The sequence below is a fragment of the Talpa europaea genome, assembly GCF_964194135.1.
Source record: "Talpa europaea genome assembly, chromosome: 11".
NCBI lineage: Eukaryota > Metazoa > Chordata > Mammalia > Eulipotyphla > Talpidae > Talpa > Talpa europaea.
The window spans coordinates 47634530-47654184 of NC_140078.1; the positions used below are offsets into that span (position 1 = coordinate 47634530).

Below are 19655 nucleotides of genomic sequence, written 5' to 3' on the forward strand. Positions count from 1 at the left end.
TTCCACTGAAAATACTCTACGATGCTAATTATCTCTCAGTGGACAGTTCTCCAGTTTTTTTTTTTTTGTTTGTTTTAAATAGTTATATGCATATTTTATACTGCTATGGAGAGTTAGGAGAGGATAACCCTTTTCCCCAAGTAGTTCAGGAGTCAAGTCTACTAGCAGGATGCCGTTGTCATCTAAGGGGTCTTCTCAGCAGGAAAGCACAGGACCTCTGGGAACTGTCCTATCTGGACACCAAATACAGAAGACAAATGAGGGCCCCAAATGTCATTTCACCCCTTGCTTCCACACAACTCTGTCTGCACTCTTTCTTTGATTCTAACTCATTATCTCACAAGGAAGTTCTTCTTTGTCTTCTCACAGGGCTGGGTTTTCAGGTATGATTTAGCAATGCCTGACTCAGTTTTGCTTACAGTTTGTCATACAGGTGACTCTAGGATAGTGAATTATCCTCAGATGAGATCACATTGGTGTCAGTGGTCATGCTGCGTGCTAGTTGTTGACTTTCCAGAAGTTCCACAATTACATCTGGGTTTATCAGATGTAAGGAAGGTCAAAGGTCAGAGGAGATACAAAGATGGGCTTTAATTGGTAACTGCTTGACAAATTGTATACAAATTGTGTACTCTGAGATCCCTTTTTAGAATTGCTTTTTAAAAATTCAGTTTATAAATTTTTTGAGATAATTGTACATTATATTTGCTATGGTCTGAAATTTAATGTCTTCCCAAAATTCCAATGTTGAAATCCATATCCCCAATGTGATAATATTAGAAGGTGAGACTTTGGGAGGTGACTAGAAGACAGCCTTCTATGAACCAATAAACAGGCCCTCACCAGATACTGAAACTATGAGCATCCTGATCATGGACGTCTAGCCTACAGTATGATGAGATTAAATGCTTATTTAATTTAGGGGGGTAAGGAAAAATGGCTGCAGAGTGAAGACACCAGAGTCATGTCCTCCACATATTCACAGGTAACAGTAGAACAGGTCAAACAGGTAGTCTGCCCAAACAGGCAAGGTGAGCCCTGGCAGCCCAGTGGGCCCTTCAAATAGCAGATTGGAAATAGCGAAGCCCTATACCATAACCCTCAGCAGACCTCAGAGAGTTCCCAGCCCTAGGACGGAACCTGAAAGTAGGTCACCACAGTATTCCCCTGCAGAATACTGTGCAGACCTGGGTGAGCTCCAGGATAGGTCTTCAAAGCAGCCCAAGTGGCAGTAGCACTCAACAGACCTCAGTAAGCCCCAGAATGAGGCCTGGAAGCAGACCTGCCATAGTAGGCCTTCACACATCTCAGTGAGTTCTGGAACAGTTTGCAGAAGGGATAGGTCCCCCTCAGAACTCAGCCAGCCTTGCAAGGGTCCTGGGAGCAGCCTTCATCAAAGCAGACCCCAATAGACCTCAACAAACCCCAGGGCAGGACCAGGAAGCAAGCTGACCACAGTAGGCAATTGTGGATCCTAGTAAGACCCAAAGAGGGTTCTGGAAGCAATCCAGGCTCAGTGGGTTCTGGAAAGCAGTGGAGCAGACCCTGTTGAGGGGAGCAGATACAGTAGGCTCTGGCAGAGGCAATTACAGAGCCTGGTCCCCATGGGTTGTGGCTCTTGAAACAGTGAATCAGAGGGATGCTGTTCTGACAGATAGTCTCTCAGGTAGGAATAATATTGATTATCCCTTGGTTAGTGAGACCAGTTCAGACTTTAACAGGGCTGATGCTAAGGAGATTCATGCTATGTTGAAGAAGAGACAGATGGAGAGAGAACCTTGGGTGTTATGGTCTGGAGTAGAAGACACTGCTGTTAGGGCTGACAGCTCAGCCAGAGCAACAAAGAGGAGGTACCAGAGCATAGAGACACACATCCTTTAAAGAAGGTAAAGTCTTGTGGAAGAGATGAGTTACCCCACACAGACTTGGCCACCAATAAAGATAACAGAAAAGCAAACATTCTGATTCACATTCCCTTTCCATTCCCTGGGACTGGCACTTTGTAAGGCACAGGGACTCTGACGCACTCATCTAAAACCCTAGAAATAAGCCTTGGTTTTTCACAGGCCTTCAGCTTGCTATTGGGATTCCAGCTCAGCAGAACTGGAACTGAGTTTGGAGCTGATACAGAGGTGAAAAACTTTCCCCTAAAGGGAAAAGCACAAAAGACTATGGTGATGGTTCAAGGGTGATATGGTGGCAGGAGAACTATGGGTTACTGCAATATGGCAGGTTACAGCAATGTGGCAAACTGCACAAGATTCTGGGATTGGAATCAAAGTGCTAATTTAAATAAAAGGTCGACAGAAGCTGTGCTCACGTTTTTTGCATGCCAGCACTCTCCCCAGGCAGAACAAAGACCTGGCTGGAGCAGGCAGAAGCTGAGACCCATTCCACAAATCTGTTTTCCCCAGGGAATTTTGGAACCATGCCTGAAATGCCAGAGGACATGGAACAGGAGGAAGCGAACATCCCCAGTAGGCGGGTTCTGATTACTGGTGCCACCGAGCTGCTTGGAAGAGCTGTGTGCAAAGAGTTTCAGCAGAATAATTGGCATGATGTTGGCTGTGATTTTAGAAGAGTGAGACCAAAATTTGAACAGGCGAATTTGTTGGATGCTGCTTCAGTTCATCACATCATGATTTTCAGCCTGTCATTGTGCAGCAGAGAGAAGGCCAGATGTTATAGAAAATCAGCCAGATGCTGCTCCTCCACTTAATGTGGATGCTTCTGGAAATTTAGCAAAGGAAGCAGCTGCAATTGGAGCATTTCTAATCTATATTAGCTCGGATTATGTATTTGATGGAAAAAAATCCACCTTACAGAGAGGAAGACGTACCATGCCCACTAAATATGTATGGTAAAACAAAATTACGAGAAAAGGCTGTTTGACAGAACAATTTAGGAGCTGCTATTTTGAGGATTCCAATTCTATATGGAGAAGTTGAAAAGCTTGAAGAAAGTGCTGTGATTGTTATGTTTGATAAAGTGCAGTTTAGCAACAAGTCTGCAAACATAGACCACTGGCAGCAGAGGTTCCCCCACACATGTCAAAGATGTAGCTACAGTGTGTTCCCAATTAGCGGAGAAGAGAATGCTGGATCCATCAATCAAGGGAACCTTTCACTGGTCTGGCAATGAACAGATGACCAAGTATGAAATGGCTTGTGCAGTTGCAGATGCCTTCAACCTCCCCAGCAGTCACTTAAGACCTATAACTGAAAGTCCTGTCTTGGGAGCACAGCGTCCAAGGAATGCTCAGCTTGATTGCTCCACGTTAGAGAACTTGGGCATCGTCCCATGGACTCCATTTCAAATTGGAATCAAAGCATCACTCTGGCCTTTTCTTTCCTTTCTGGCCTTTCTGGCCTTTCATTGACAAGAGATTGAGACAAATGGTTTTTCATTAGTCCATGTGTGGCTTTTGTTTGTTTGTTTTTTAATGAAATGTATAGTATGTGGCACTTTTTAAAGAAAAAAGGAAATAGTTTTGTACGAGTGCTCTTTAATTGTGACTCATGGCCTCTCAGGTAAATGATGCTCTTGCACTAGTGAAATTTTTGTCTAAAGAAACTTAGGGCAATAATGCCTTGTTTGAAGTAATGATTTCGGTTTATCATTTGTTTGTTTTGGCTTAACTTACTGTTTGAGTGTAGTAAATTATGATTCTTAAATGTTTGAGAGCCAGGACAAAGCTGATCTGCTGTAGACTTTTTTTTTGGATGAAATGCATAATTTATTCCAACAACCTCTACCTTTGCTGGACTTCACAACTGTTGAATCTTTTATGTTTTAAAGTGCATTGAATAGGATGAAAATAATTGTGTTCATTATCTGCTTTGCTTGAGCTCAAATCAAAATGTTTGAGGAAAGAAACTTTATTTTTCCAGCGTCAGTTCAGTTTTTATGCTTGAGATTGTTCAATGCGTTATGTATATTGGAACTCCTCCAGCTTCATGCCTCCCAATTTTGTAGCAATGTATGGTGAGCCATGGAGAGAGGAGGGGTATGTGTGTTGTGTGTACATATTTTTTTTAATATATATAAAACTGTGGGCCTACCCAGTGGCGCAGTGGTTGAGTGCTGGGTTGCGAAGCTGCCCATAGCCTCTGCAGCACCGGGTTTGATCCCTGGCTGCCCAGTGAGAGTCCCACATGGTGCGCAGACCTCTCCTGCCTCCTGCTGCTCCCCTCAGCAGTGTGCTTCAGTCTGTCTGCCTGCTCTGCTTTCTGCTCTAACTCTGGTGAATTCTCTCACCCTCCCATGCTTCTGATTGTACCCAGTGGTTGTATAAATAAATAAATAAATCTTTGAAATATATATATATATAAAACTGTCATTTCCACTCCATGTCACTAAGTGCTATTTCATCTATGTAAGTCTTTGGACCATTCATGAATAATAAAAAATATGTACTGCTGGCATGGGGAAAAAAAAAACCACAAATGAGAGTTACAAGGGGTGTCACAAATATGACATAGTCCCACTCTTACTTATCTACATCAACATTTGAATCCCGCCAAATCCCTCATCACCCTGTACACTCAGTTACTACAAAAGCAGATCTGAATATATATAGAAGACAGCAAGAGCCATAAGTAAATAAATAAATCCAAAGATACTAAAAACAATAATAAGGTGGGGAGACTTTAACTAGGATAGAAAAAAATATAACACATGGAAATATGGGATTACAAGAGAAAATGACATCACAAGGCTGAGAACAACTCTCCAGAATACAAACTCAAAAAGATGGAAGATTATATCTCCCTATAGATAAAGATCTCTGAACTGCTATCATAAGGAAGCTCAAAGAGATAGAAGAAAACTTAGAAAGGCAAGTCAAAGAGATACAACGGAACTCAGTAAAGCTAATCAAAGAGATACAACAAAATTCAAAAACAAAAAACAAATTAATTAACTCAGACATAAAATCAATGAACAGAAGGTACAAACTGATGTCATAAATAAGAAAATGACAGACATTCAGTAGGCAAAGAACTCCAAAAATGAAATCAATAACTCTAGAGAGAGCCTTGGAAGTAAAACAGATCAAATGTAGAACTGAATCAGTGACCTTGAAGATATTAAAGCACTAAGGTCCCAGCAGGAAGAGGAGAAAGAGAATGGAGCTGTAACAACAACAAAAAAAAAAAGAAAAGAAAAGAAAAAATATCTGACTACATTAAGCCAACATAAGAATAATCAGTATCCCAGAGTGTGAAGAGAGACAGAGGGGAACAGAGAGCCTATTCAAACAAATAATAAAGAATCTGGGATAGGAATTTAAATTACCAGCCCCAAAATCTAAAAGAATACCTAGTTACCTAAGTGCAATGAGACCTATAATACCAAGACACATAGTACTGGAACTAGCAAGAGTACTGAAACTTTCACGGCAAAGAAAGAATATCAAAGACAATTTAGAGGGTTAAAAATATATAAGGGTAATACAGGCAAGGAGAGAATGGAATGATGTATTCAAAATATGCAAAGATAAAATATCCTGTCTTTCCAAAAGACAAAACTGCCTTTCAGATATGAGGAAGGTAAATGCAGACAACAAAACTGGAAAGAGTTTTTAGACAATAGACTTTCCCCCTGAGAAATGCTGAAAGGAGTACTCCTATCTAAATCAAAGTAAGGAAAGTAAAAATAAATAAATAAATAGGTGGGACCAGAAAACTAAAGACAAAACGGCAATAGCAAATACTCATATAACAATAATTACTCTACATGTAAATGGACTATACCCACCAATCAAAAGACACAATGGGTGGATGGATCTGAAGACCAAACCCAACTTTCTGCTGTCTCCATGAGACCCATGGAGCTCCAAAGACAAATATAGATTCAAAGTAAATGGCTAGAACATAATCCTATGATCAAATGGGAACACCCCCCCCCAAAAAAAAAGCAGAGACAGACATGCCTATAGCAGACATATCTAAAATAAAATAAACTTCCAGTTTAAAAAAGGTAACAAAAGATAATTGATCCCTAATGACTAAGGGATCAATATATCAGAAAGATATAGCACCCATCAATATATATGCATCAAATGAAGGAGCACTAAAATTTACAAGAAAACTGTAGCAAATATAAAAACAGACATTGGCAACAACACAACAGTGGTAGGGGACTTAAACATTCCACTATCAATGGACTTATCAACCTGACAGAAAATCCACCAGAAAGCTATAGCCTTAAATGAAGAATTAGATCAGATAGGCCTACTAGACATTTATATAGGATACCACAACCCTCCAAAAATTGACTACATATTCTTCTCAAGTGTACATGGGACATTTTTCACCATAGATCATATGTTGGGTCATAAAACATGTGTCTATAAATTCATGAAGGTTGAAATCATATCAGGAATCTTCCCTGATCAAAATGGTTTTAAACTAGGTATCAATACAAAGAGAAAGCAGTAACAAACTCTAATATGTGGAGATTGAGCAGCACAGTACTGAATTACTATTAGGTTAATGAGAAACTCAAAGAAGAAATTGAAAAACACCCAGAGACAAATGAAAACAAATCTCCCAGAATGATATGCAGCAACAACAGTACTAAAAGGAAAGTATATAGCAATACAGGCAAACATCAAGAAACAAAAAATAGCTCAAATAAATAATTTTACAGAACACAACAAGAAACTAGAAAAAAGGAATAAATGAAGCCAAAGGCCAGTAGAATGAAAAAAATAATAAAAATTACACTAGAAATAAATGAAATGGAAGTCTAAAAGATAGTTAAAAAAATCAATGAAATTATTTAATCTGGTTATTTGATAAATTAAAACAAAAATTAGATAAAATAGTCAAGCCTCTAGCTAGACTCACTAGGAAAATAAAAGAGGTAGGGAATAACTCTAATACACAGAATCAAAAAAAAAAAAGAGGAGAAATTACTACAGACATTTCAGAAATACACAGACTCATAATAGACTACAAATAACAAGTTGAAAAATCTGGAAAAAATGCACAAATTCTTAGAAATTTACAACATTCCAAGACTGAAACAGGAATAGAAAACCTGAGCAACAAAGAATTTGAAACAGTATTTAAGCCTCCAAAAAACAAAAGTCCAGGTCCAGGAGGTTTGTCTATGGGATCTACAAAACCTTCAAAGGGGAACTAACAGCTACCCTTCTCAAACCCATCTAAAATCTTGAGAAGGGAATGCTCTCACATTTTATGAGGTCAACAAAACTCTGATCCCAAAATCAGATGCAGACATCACACAAAAAAGAAAACTACAGACCAATAAAACTGATGAACACTGATGCAACTAAATCTTAGCAAACCATTATTAAAAAATACATTTAAAGAGTCATTATGACCACGTGGAATTTATTCCAGGGATACAAGGGTGTTTCAGCATATACATCTCCATCATTATAATTCACCATATCAACAAAAGGAAAGACAAAAATGATCTAACCATATCAACAGATACACAGAAGTTATGGACAAGATTCAGCATTTATTTGTGATTAAAAACTCTCAGTAATGGTGCGCAGACCTCTCCTGCCACGCCCGCTGCTCCCCTCAGCAGTGTATTTTGTCAGTCTGCCTATTCTGCTCCCCACTCTGGCTCTGGTGAATTCTCTCACCCTCCCGTGCTTCTGACTGTAGCCAGTGCTTGTATAAATAAATATTTTAAAAAGAAATAAATAAAAACTCTCAGTAATATGTGCACAAAAGGCCATGTATACTAAACCCAAAGCTAGCATACATGAGAAGTTTAAAGTTTTCCTTTATCATAGTGTATCTGGAAAGGATGTTCACTCTCACCACTGTTCTTCATTATAATATAGGAAAACCTATCTAGAAAAATTAGCAAGAGAAAGATATAAAAGGAATCCAAATCAGAAAAGAAGTAAAACTATTACTATTTTCAGATAGCATGGTAACATGCTAATTTGACATAAGTCAAATATTTGAAGCATTTCCAGTTGATTTTTGTGTACAGTGTGAGAGAGCAGTCTTGTTTCATTTTTCTGCATATAGTTGTCCAGTTTTCCCAAAAAGACTAAATCAAAAAGACTCTAAAGATACCACTAAAAAATTATGAGATAATAAATCAATAAAGTGACAGAGTACAAAAATCAATATAAAAATGTGTGTTGTATTTCTACATGCAAATAATGAAATAGAAGAGAAAGAAATAAAACAATCCATTCATAGTAACATTAAAAAGTATTATTTACCTAGGAATAACCCTAACAAAGGAGGTGAAAGTCCTATTCAAAGAAAACTGTAACACAAAAGGAAATGGAAAGACGTTCTATGCTCATGGATTGGAAGAATTAGCATTGTTAAAATGACCACCTTACCCAAAGCATAATATAGATTCAATACAAAGTTTCAATGAAATTCCTCAAAGAAACACAGAAAACATTAGTTAAATTTGTATGGAAACAAAATAAGCCCTGAATAATCAAAGCAAAATTACATAAATGAAGAATGGAGACATGATGTTCAAAGATTTCAATGCTCACAGATTCAGAGAGTAATGAAAATGGTATGGTATTGGAATAAAGTAGACACACAGACCACTACTAATAGAGTGCCCCAAACTAAACACACATTTATTTATTTATTTATTTATTTATTTTCAAAGATGTATTTATTTATGCATACAAGAACTGGGGTACAGGCCAGAGGTGTGGCAGGTGAGAGGACTCACCAGAGACAGAGTGGGGAACAGAACAGGCAGAAAGGCTGGGTATCGAACTCGTGCTGCAGAGGCTGCAGATAGTTTCATAGATTGCGTCTTAACCCCTTGTGCCACCAGGGAGGCCCTAAACACACATTTATATGGATATTTTATCACAAACGAGTCAAAAGTATAACATAGAAAGGAAAGTCTCTTCAACTATTAGTACTGGGAAAACTGGACAACTATATGCAGAGAAATGAAACAAGACTGCTCTCTCACACTGTACACAAAAATCAACTGGAAATGCTTCAAATATTTGATATAAGACCACAAATTATAAAATACATGGAAGAAAACATAGGCAAAACACTCCATGACACATTTGCTTTGGTGATGTATTTGGGGACTGGACTGCAACGGCAAGAAGAATAAAAGCAAAATTAAATGAGACTATGGTAAGCTTAAAGCTTCTACACAGGAAAATAAACTACTATTAAAATAAAAATACACATACTAAATGGGAGAAATTTTTTTTTTAAGTTTATTTTTTATTTATACAATAGCTGAGGTACAGGCCAGAGGCATGGGAGGGTAAGAGGATTCACCAGAGACAGAGTGGAGAGCAGAACAGGCAGACAGAAAGCACTGCTGAGGGGAGAAAATATTTACACATCATACATCTGTCAAGGGGCTTATATCCAAGATCTACAAAGAACTCAGACAACTCAACAGAAAGAAAACAAAGAGCCCAATCAAAAAAATGGGTAGAATAGCTATATATAAAAATTTCTCCAAGTGTATTCATGGCCAACAGGCACATGAAAAAAATGTTAAACATCACTTATCACCCAGGAAATGAAAATTAAAACCACAACAAGAGCCTCCCCTGGTGGCTCAGGGGATTGATGGCAGTTCTGTGAAGCTGTCGGCAGCCTCTGCAGTGCCGGTTTGATCCCAGCTGACCTGGTAAGGGTCCCACATGGTGCAGCAGACCTCTCCTGTCCCGCCTGCTACTCCCCTCAGCAGTGTATTTCATCAGCCTGCCTGTTCTGTTCCCCGCTCTGTCTCTGGTGAATCCTCTCACCCTCCTGTGCATCTGGCCTGTACCCCAATTGTTGTATAAATAAATACATAAATCTTTAAAAAAAAATATACCAGCTCACATCATATCAAAAACAAAAGCAGAATCAGAAACAACAAACGTTGATGAGAGTGTGGAGAAAAGGGAACCCCTCCCCCTCCGATACTCTCACTATCAACGTAGACAGGTCTAACCCCTGTGGAAATCAGTATGGAGTTTCCTCAAAATATTAAAAGCGTTTATAGGGCCTCCCCTGGTGGCACAGCGGTTGAGAGGTGGGCTGTGAAGCTGCCTGCAGCCTCTGTAGCGCCGGCTCGATCCCCGGCCGCAGGGCGAGGCTCCCACATGGCGCGCAGACCTCTCCTGCCGCCCGCTGCCCCCCTCAGCAGTGTACTTCGATCCCTCTGCCTGTTCTACTCCCTGCTTTCGCTCTGGTGAATTCTCTCACCCTCCCACTCTTCTGACTGTACCCAGTGCTTGCATAAATAAATAAATAAATCTTTAAAAAAATAAAAATAAAAAATAAATAAAAGCGTTTATATAAGATCCCCAAAATCCCACTCCTAGGAATTTACCCAAAGAATGCAAAAATACTAATTTGAAGGGATATAGGCACTCCCATGTTCATTTCAGCACTATTTACAGTAGCCAAGTTATGGAAACTACATAATTTGACAGACAGATGAATGGATAAAGATTTGAGGGGCCTTCCTGGTGGCGCAAGGGATTAACTTTAAGCATTATCAAACTATCAGCGACTTATGCAGCACCAAGTTCGATCCCTGGTCAGGGAGCTAACCCACATGGCACAGCAGACCTCTCCTGTCTCACCCTCTGTTTCCCTCAGCAGTGTATTTCAGTCAATTCACCCGTTCTGCTCCCCACTGTCTCTGGTGAAGCGTCTCACCCCCCACCTCTGGCCTGTACCCCAGCTCTTGTATGCATAACTGAGTAAAAATAAATATTTAAAAAAATAAAAATTTGATATACACAATGGACTGCTACCAACTATAAAAAAAATTGAAATCTTGTCATTCATGATAAGTGATTTAAGTGAAGAAGTCTGAAGAAGAAAGATAAAAACTGGATGATTTCACTCACATGGAATATAGTGGAAAAGAAAAGCAAAGGAACAGACAAAACTAAATCAAAACAAACCCTAGAAATATGGCTGTGGTATTAAGACTTCTAGAGGTGGAGGGAAAGTGAGGAGATAGGGAGGAGGATGAGAACATCACCATGCATAGTCTAGGAATCTGCACATACATACATAGTTTGAACTGAGATCTTGTAGGGGCAGGATGGCCACTGTGCATGTTTTCTGTGATCTGGCTGATAGGTAAAGGAGAGTCCTGGAGCCCTTGGTGGCTTTCTCAGGCTTTTATTGAGCTTTAGATGCAGTGTGGCAAACAGGCACACGGCGGGCAAGGGTGCCGGGGGGCCAGGAGACGGGCAGGCCTCCAAGCCCACAGCAAGTCTTCACTCTGGGCTTCTCTGGCTTTTTTCTCCCCTTCTCTCTCCTGCCTCTGCTTCTCCTAGTGACTATCTCCAATACTCCTCCCAGTGCCCACAAAAGTAAACAACACAACAATGTAACAACTGCAGGTGCCCTATCAGGCAGGGCAATCCTAATGGTGGGAGGGCAGAAAAGCCTGATAACCATTTACCCTACACACCTGTGTTCTCTGATTTAACTTCCCAGTCCAGGAGGTAGCTGAATGAATGATGGATGCGGTTTCTGTCAGAGACTGAGCCATCTCAGAGGGAATGAAGTGCTCCAAATCCCCATCCCAGTGGAGGGGGGCTGTCAGGGAGATGGGGCTCCATGGAGCTCCCAGAAGTAATCAATGGTTGGCATGAAAGCTGTTCACTGATAATTAACTGTCTTTGTTTAATTCACTATAAAGAAGCCAGTTAGAGATGAGGTGTTGTGTCCCGACCCGCGGGATTCAGAGGCACGAAAAGAGAAGGGCTGAGGATTGAAATGAGGGGCTTGAGACAACTTGACGCTAGCGTTTACTTCTTTATTTTTCCTTTATCCTTTTCCTACTTTTACATGTTTTCCTTTTCCCTGTCTTTCTTACTTCCCTGGCCTTCTCTCTGCTCCTCTCGCAGTACCCCTCGTCGTATCTCCTTCTCACAGTCTCCTCGCAGTCCTCTTCTCTCTCTCGTGGTTCCCTTCTTATACCCTGGTCGCTCCTCCCATCGTACCTCTCAGTCTCGCGTGATTTATAGGAGAACGCAGGGGTTTCTCCGAAGGCGAAACAGTAGATCGAAACCTAATTCATCGAGCACATGTGCAACACGGCGCATGCTCCAGGCGGCTCCGGACATCTCCCCCTTTTTTCTTTTAAATGAGACACCTGGCCTGTCTTAGGTTGGTGCATCCCATATCCAGCCTTACCCGTCATCGCTAATCCGGCACACTTGGTCCGGACCGCTGTCTTAGGTTGGTCTGGACGGGCTACGCTCTTACCCGTCTTTGGCTTTCAGGTTCTCTAGGGCTAAGTTGACCCATCCAGATGCCACTGGGGAGTCCTGGTCAAGTACCATGGCGCCAAGTACTTGCCTGACCACCATAGCACAATAGCTCTTTGTTTCGCCTCTGTAGCCGACGGAGAAACCATACACTGAAGGCACAAACAGCCAAGAGCTAGGGCTACCACCCTGCCCCAAGCTTGCAACTCTGGGAGGAGTCCTTTAAGCCAGGCAATGAGACCCTCACCCGTCACAGGGGTAACACAAATAAAACTGTACAGAGGGTTACAAGGTATGTGAGCAATTAACAAAAGTGTGTCTATCCCTTTTTACATTAGAGCTGTCTGCTGACCAAGCACAAAAAGTCCATTCTGCAAATGTCCATTCATATATTACTGTGTTGACAACGCAGAAGCAACACCGGCAGCTAAATTGTCCATAGTGTCCGTATTTACAGCAGCTTGAGTGACAGCAATGGCGGCAGTAGCCGCAGCCACCGCTATTGAAATGGCAACAATAGCTGCAGTGATGCTAAAATCACGTCTCCTCCTAGGTAGAACAGGGGAAAGGTGTGCAGAAACATCCACGGGCATGGCTAAAATAGAAGGTAGACGAACGATCACCGCCCTCTCCGCACTCCGGGCCCAGCAGGCAGAGAGGGCGCAGGTCTCCGCTGAACAGTTCAACACAGTGGCATTTCCTGCATTATTGGGGAGGACAAAAAAGAAAGGAGGGGACAGACAGACAGCAGTAGACATACTCTATAATCTATTATTCTGAATACTAACAGATTGTTCAATGGTAGAACTAATGTTTGCAGAATAAATGCCATTAAATAATTTCACCTCACCCTGGCCCAACAGGGCACTATCCAATGGCTTGGAAGCTAGACCAATAGTAAGATTAGTGGCAAATACTTGCGGAAAAGTGGAATCATGATGATCAATAAGGAGCAAAAAAGGCAGCTGATGCACAATTGCCCATCGTACTAACATCTGGGACGCTTGTGTCATCAAGGTTAGCAGGGTCAGGTATATTGACAAACCGAACCAATTGAGCAGGAACCCATCGGGGTGCTTCTGCATCCCGTGGGAAAAGACAAATGCTGCCTGGCAGCTGTATTAATACTGGCGCGGGTGGTTGCCACTCATTATTGACCTGATCCTTCCATTTCGCTTGCAGCATCGTGACCTGCCAAGGGTCTGGCCACCAGTGCCGATCAGCAGCTGACTGCCCCTGGGTACCTAGGGTCAAAAAATTAAGGGTAAAGAGAGCTGTAGTCAAACAGTCCCTGGGGGAGTGTTCTCCCCCTGTTTGTTTTAAAAGCATAGTTTTCAGAGAACCATGGGCACGTTCAACTATACCCTGCCCCTGCGGGTTGTATGGAATTCCCGTTTTGTGCACAATGCGATGGACCGCACAAAAGGAGGCAAAAGCCTTACTGGTATAACCAGGACCGTTATCTGTCTTAATGACACGTGGGCGGCCCATTACCGCAAACGCTTGTAGCAAATGTGAGCGGACATCAGAAGTCTTTTCACCGCAATGTGGGGAGGCGAAAAGAAAACCAGAGAATGTGTCAATGGAGACATGGACCAGGCTCTGTCGTCCAAAAGAGGGTACATGAGTCACATCGGTTTGCCAAATATGGTTAGGGAGGATGCCCCGGGGGTTAACTTCTGGGGGAGTCATCAGTGCCAGCTGCAGTCATCAATCTTGCTAGGAACTCCGCATAAGGTTCTGTTGACCCTTGAATGACCTTTGTTAATTGAATGTCGGCTCCTCCTCTATCTCCTATTGCCTTCCAGGCTGACCGTCCAGCTGCTGCAACTTGGGCAAACACAGCCGGATCGTAATCCTTTTGTTGGTCATTACTATCATATTGCCCTTCTCCTGCTAACATATCCTTGTTTCTAACTGGAAATCCAGCATCAGCATTGAGTTTAGCTGTATAGGTGCAGTTCTCTAAAAATATACCTTTCCATACCAAATAATCCCCTGGGGAAGTCACCGCTCTAACTAGCGCCTTCCAATCATTAGGAGTCGGATTCATGCCGATCCAGCTATCCAATAATGTATGCGTAAAAGCGCCCTGGAGGCCATACTGAGTAACTGCCTCCTTCAAAGCCTTCAAATCTTTAAAAGATGTGGAGACATGTACTCTAGTACGCACCCCCTGAGGATCTGTCCCTTCCACGACCGGATAAGCATAATTAGGAGCCTGGGAAGCCAGAACTTTTTCCATCATAGAGCACAGTCTTTCCATTAATGGAAGATCAACCCTGTCGAGTGTTCTAGGAGGTGGCTCCCCAGGTGTTTTCCATCTCATTTTACGCTTCCCTGACTTATAACAACCAAGGCCTTTCTCATCCTGTTCCTCCTCTCCTCCCGACTCATCAGTAGAATCATCTGGAGAAGGGGCTGTTGTTATTTTTTGAGTAGAGGAAGGGGGACTTACCGATGTAGAACTCTTAATGAAACTTCTATCTTCTTCCTCCATTTGTCTCGCTGTCCTGACGGCCTCAGTGGCTAACTGAGTGGCAGCAGTGCCTCCAGCATTAAGAGCATCTCCCACCACTCTCCAGACCGTCAAAGTAGTGCCAGGAAGAGACTCAAGTCCATATAATTGCTGATGCAAGACAATATCTCCTTTCACCTTATTCCAATTGTCACTATCGACCTGATCCTGCTCCAGAAACCACTTACTAGTGATACTAAGGGTCTCTACAAATCCTTTAAGAATTTTCTACTGAGAGGAACCCCAAACTCTTTTAGGAGAGCTTCCAGGGAAATAACTAACTGCCCCTTGGACATTGAATTGCCCATGATCCCAGCTACCTTACCTTACTTTACTTTACTTGCCGGCTCACCACAGCTGGTCCTTCAGCGGTTCCTTTGTTCTTTTTCGTGCCCCACGCTGGGCGCCACCTGTCCCGACCCGCGGGATTCGGAGGCACGAAAAGAGAAGGGCTGAGGATTGAAATGAGGGGCTTGATACAACTTGACGCTAGCATTTGCTTCTTTATTTTTCCTTTATCCTTTTCCCACTTTTACATGTTTTCCTTTTCCCTGTCTTTCTTACTTCCCTGGCCTTCTCTCAGCTCCTCTCGCAGTACCCCTCGTCATATCTCCTTCTCACAGTCTCCTCGCAGTCCTCTTCTCTCTCTCGTGGTTCCCTTCTTATACTCTGGTCGCTCCTCCCATCGTACCTCTCAGTCTTGTGTGATTTACAGGAGAACGCAGGGGTTTCTCCGAAGGCGAAACAGTAGATCGAAACCTAATTCATCGAGCACATGTGCAACACGGCGAATGCTCCAGGCGGCTCCGGACGGTGTTGGAATAGTTTCTTGGAGGATGATGCTCAGTCATTCTCAGATTAGCTGGCTGTAGGGTAATTTAAAATGTCAGGCTTTTCTGCCCTCCCCCCATCAGGATAGATGATGGATCCTTTCGGTCCTGAGTGCATGCCTGATGGTGGGCACCTGGAATAGGGTGTGGGCATAGGTAGATGGGATTCACCTGGGCTAAGACTGTGCTTTTAAGGGCGGCGTCACGGGACGCCAATTGAAGCCGAAGCAGAAGCAAGAGCAGCAGAAGCTGAGAGAAGGCCAGAGAGTCCACAGTGAAGACCTGCTAGGGGCTGGGAGGCCTGCCAGCCTACCGGCCCCCCAGCACCCCTGACTGCCGTGTACCTAGTAATCCCAATAAAAACCTGCAAAACTACTGAGGGATCCAGGACTCCTCCTTACCCGGTCTGCTGGATCAGAAAACCTGCACTGTGGTCATTCCTGCCCTTACACTGGCAGATCTAATAAAAGTGCATATTAAAAATTCAATCCTTGTCCTTTGTTGTTTTGGGCTTTGTTGTCATATGGCAGGCCAAGAACCCAAAATTTCCCAGCAACAAAAGGGTGGGAGCCAAAGGATGAGGGGGTCCAGTGGCCTAGGGAAAAGGACTATGGGTGCTTTAATGGTGAGGGTGATGTGGTGACTTAAATCTGAGGAGTTGTGAACCTATTCCCTAAATTGCATACAGTCTTAAATGAACATTACTTCAACAAAGAAAAAAAAAATAATAAGGAAAAAAGTCTGTTCATAAATCACCCAGTCTGATATTTTTGTTACTCTGACCTGAATGGATTAAGGCAAAGTTGAAATGAATACAGAGGAATTTCCTGCAGCCTTTATTCTTTAAAGAAGCTTCAGAAACTATCACTATTACAGAGGATATGTATACCGTAAATTGTTTTCAGGCTTTTCTGCCTTCCCACCATTAGGATTTCCCTGCCTGATGGGGTACCTGTAGTTGTTACATTGTTGCAAGCTATCTTATTTACTTCTGTGGGCCATGGGAGGAGCATTGAGAAGCAGCAGCAGGAGACAAGGCAGGGGAGAGAAGGGGAGAGCGAGAAGCCCAGAGTGAAGACTTGCATGGGGCTTGGAGACCTTTTGTCCTCCTGGCCCCCTGGCACCCCTGCCTGCTGTGTATACTGTTTGCCACACTACATGTAAAGCTCAATGAAAGCCTGTTAAACCCACGGAGGTCTCAGGACTCTCCTTTACCCCGTCTGCCGAATCATAGATATCCTGCACTGTGACTTTCTTACCTCTACAATATGTTACATATAGAAGATGCTAGAGACTCCATCAAAAGTTATTAGAAACAATAAATGAATACAACAAAGTGGCAGGTAAAAATCAACATACAAAAATATGTAGAAACTTTGAAATTTATATGGAAACACAAGAGAACTTGAATTGCAAAACAGCCTTCCATATAGTAGGAAAAAAAAAAAAACCTGAGGAAAGAGGACAGATATGAATGCATCACATTACCTGATATAAATAAATCAGCAGTATTAAACACTTTGCAATACTGTCACAAAAATGGTATATGGGTCACTGGAATGGAGTCAAAAGCCCAGAAATAAAACTACATACATACCAGCACACAATCTATGATAAAGCAACTATGACCATAAAATGGAGAAAAGACAATTTCTTTAATAAACGGAAAATAAAAAAATGGAATAACACTAATAAAAGAAGGAAGTGAGATTTCTCACTAAATCACATGCAAATTCCAAATGGATTAAAGATTTAGATTAAAGGCCTGAATTAATAAAATACACAGAAAAAAAACTGGTGATATGTTCCATGATATCAACAATAAAGACGTTTTTGGTGACTCTACTTCTATGGCAAGGGAATTAAAAACAAAAATAATTGGGATTTTTTTTACACTGATGTCTCATTTGCTTCCCCTGTATTCCTGCTATAAGTGAAACCATCTGATATTTTTCTTTTCCCGTCTGGCTTATTTCCCTCAGAATAATTCCTTCTAGTGCCATCCACGTTGCTGTGAATGGCATGAGTTTATCTTTTTTGATTGCTGAATAATACTCCACTGTGTATATATTCCACATCTACTTGATCCAGTCATCTATTTGGGGGCATTTGGGTTATACAAAACACAACAAAGCAAAAACAGACAATTATAAATCAGAGACATCCTGCAGGGGAGAAGGCGGGAGAGGGATCAGAGGGGGCAAGGGGGGAGCACAGGGGACTGAGGTGATGGTGCACGGGTACATTGGTGAAGGGAACTCTATGGGGACTATACCTGAGGGGGTGGGGGGAAGCAAATATTGTTTATAAATGAACAATGATGTAAAAGATTAAAAAATGAATTTAAAAAATTCTAAAAAAATAAATTAAATATGGCTATATTTAAAAAAATGGGATTACCTCATGTTGAAAAGCTTCTATACAGGGAAAAAATACAAAATACCCTACTGAATGAGAAAAAATATTTGTGCACTATATAACTAAAAAGAGATTAATATCTAAGACATATGAAAATACTAATACAATTTAACAAATATAAAAGGAAGTAACCCAATAAATATATTGGCATCAGATATCAACAGGAAATTCAACCAAGGGGATATTCAAAATGCCAAATAGCATATGAAAAATGTCCATCATCATTTATAATAGCAGATATGAAGATTAAAACTACAAAGAGATACAATCTCACACCCTCCTATGTTTAAAAAAAGGTATTGGAGAAGAAGTGGAGATGAAGGAACACTATTAATTTTCGTGTGAATGTGTACTGGTGCAACCATTTTGGAAAGCAATGCATTTAACTTGCAAAACTAAAAGTGGAATTACCTATGACCCATCCATCCCACTCTTGAACATATATTTGCAGAATAAGAAACCATCCAAAACAACAAAACAAAACAAAAAAAACATAGGTTCTTAAGTGTTCATAGCAGCACTACTTACAATAGCTGGGACTCAGAAATAGTCCAAATGTCCATAGGAAGATTCAATCAGAAAAGTGTGGCATATGCACACGGTGGAGAGTTACATAAAAAAAGATGAAATGCAGCCACTTTCAACTAAATGGGAGAGGGGTTTGAGAGTTTTTTGTGTATCAAATTAAGTCAGAATGACTACAACAAATACTAATCATATATATACCTGACAATTCAATAAAGTAAAATTTCAAAAGCTGGTGCATATCAACCCAAAAAAATCCGAGTACACATTTTTCTCAAGTGCGCGTGGATCATTCTCCAGAATTGATCACATACTGGGCCATAAGACAAACATAAACAGATACAGGAAAATCAAAATCATTCCAACTATCTTCTCTGATCATAAAGGCATCAAGCTAGAAATAAATCATGAAAAGAAAACAAGGAAACCTCCCACTTCATGGAGATTGAAATCCACACTACTGGAAGACCACTGGACTAATGAGATCAAAGAAGAAATTAAAAAATACTTTGAGTTGAACAACAAGGAGGTCACCACTTTCCAGAATGTATGGGATGCAGCAAAAGCAGTAATAAAAGGAAAATATATAGCAATACAGGCTTACAACAACAAACAAGAAGAGAACTCAAAGAAACAACTAAATCTCACATCTCAAAGAACTAGAAAAAGAACAACAAAAAAAATCCTAAAGCCGGTAGGAGAAAGGAAATAATAAAAATCAAAGCAGAAATAAATGAATTAGAAATTAAAAAAAAAAAATCCAAAAGATCAATGAAACCAAAAGTTTGTTCTTTGAAAAAAAAAAATAGAAAAACCTCTAGCAAGGCTCACAAAGAAAAAATGGGAGAAAACATTATAAATGAAAGAGGAGAAATCACAACAGTTTCAGTAGAAATCAAAAGAATAATCAGAGATTACTATGAACACTTATATGCAAACAAATTCAACAACCTAGAAGAGATGGACAAATTCCTAGAATGATATAATCATCCAAAGCTGGACAAAGAAGAAATAGAACAACTAAACAGACCAATTACAAGCAGCGAAATTGAAGCAGTAATCAAAGCACTCCCCAAAAAACAAAAACCCAGGCCTAGACAGCTTCACAAATGAATTCTACCAAATGTTCAAC

The 19655-nt window shown here is 41.1% G+C and overlaps 1 pseudogene across 1 annotated transcript; it reads left to right on the forward strand.

The window, feature by feature from the left end:
• The first annotated feature begins 2428 nt into the window (after positions 1-2428).
• Positions 2429-3379, forward strand: LOC311180062 (methionine adenosyltransferase 2 subunit beta-like; annotated as a pseudogene). Its single transcript has one exon. The product of its transcript is annotated as a methionine adenosyltransferase 2 subunit beta-like (transcript).
• Positions 3380-19655: the final 16276 nt, after the last annotated feature.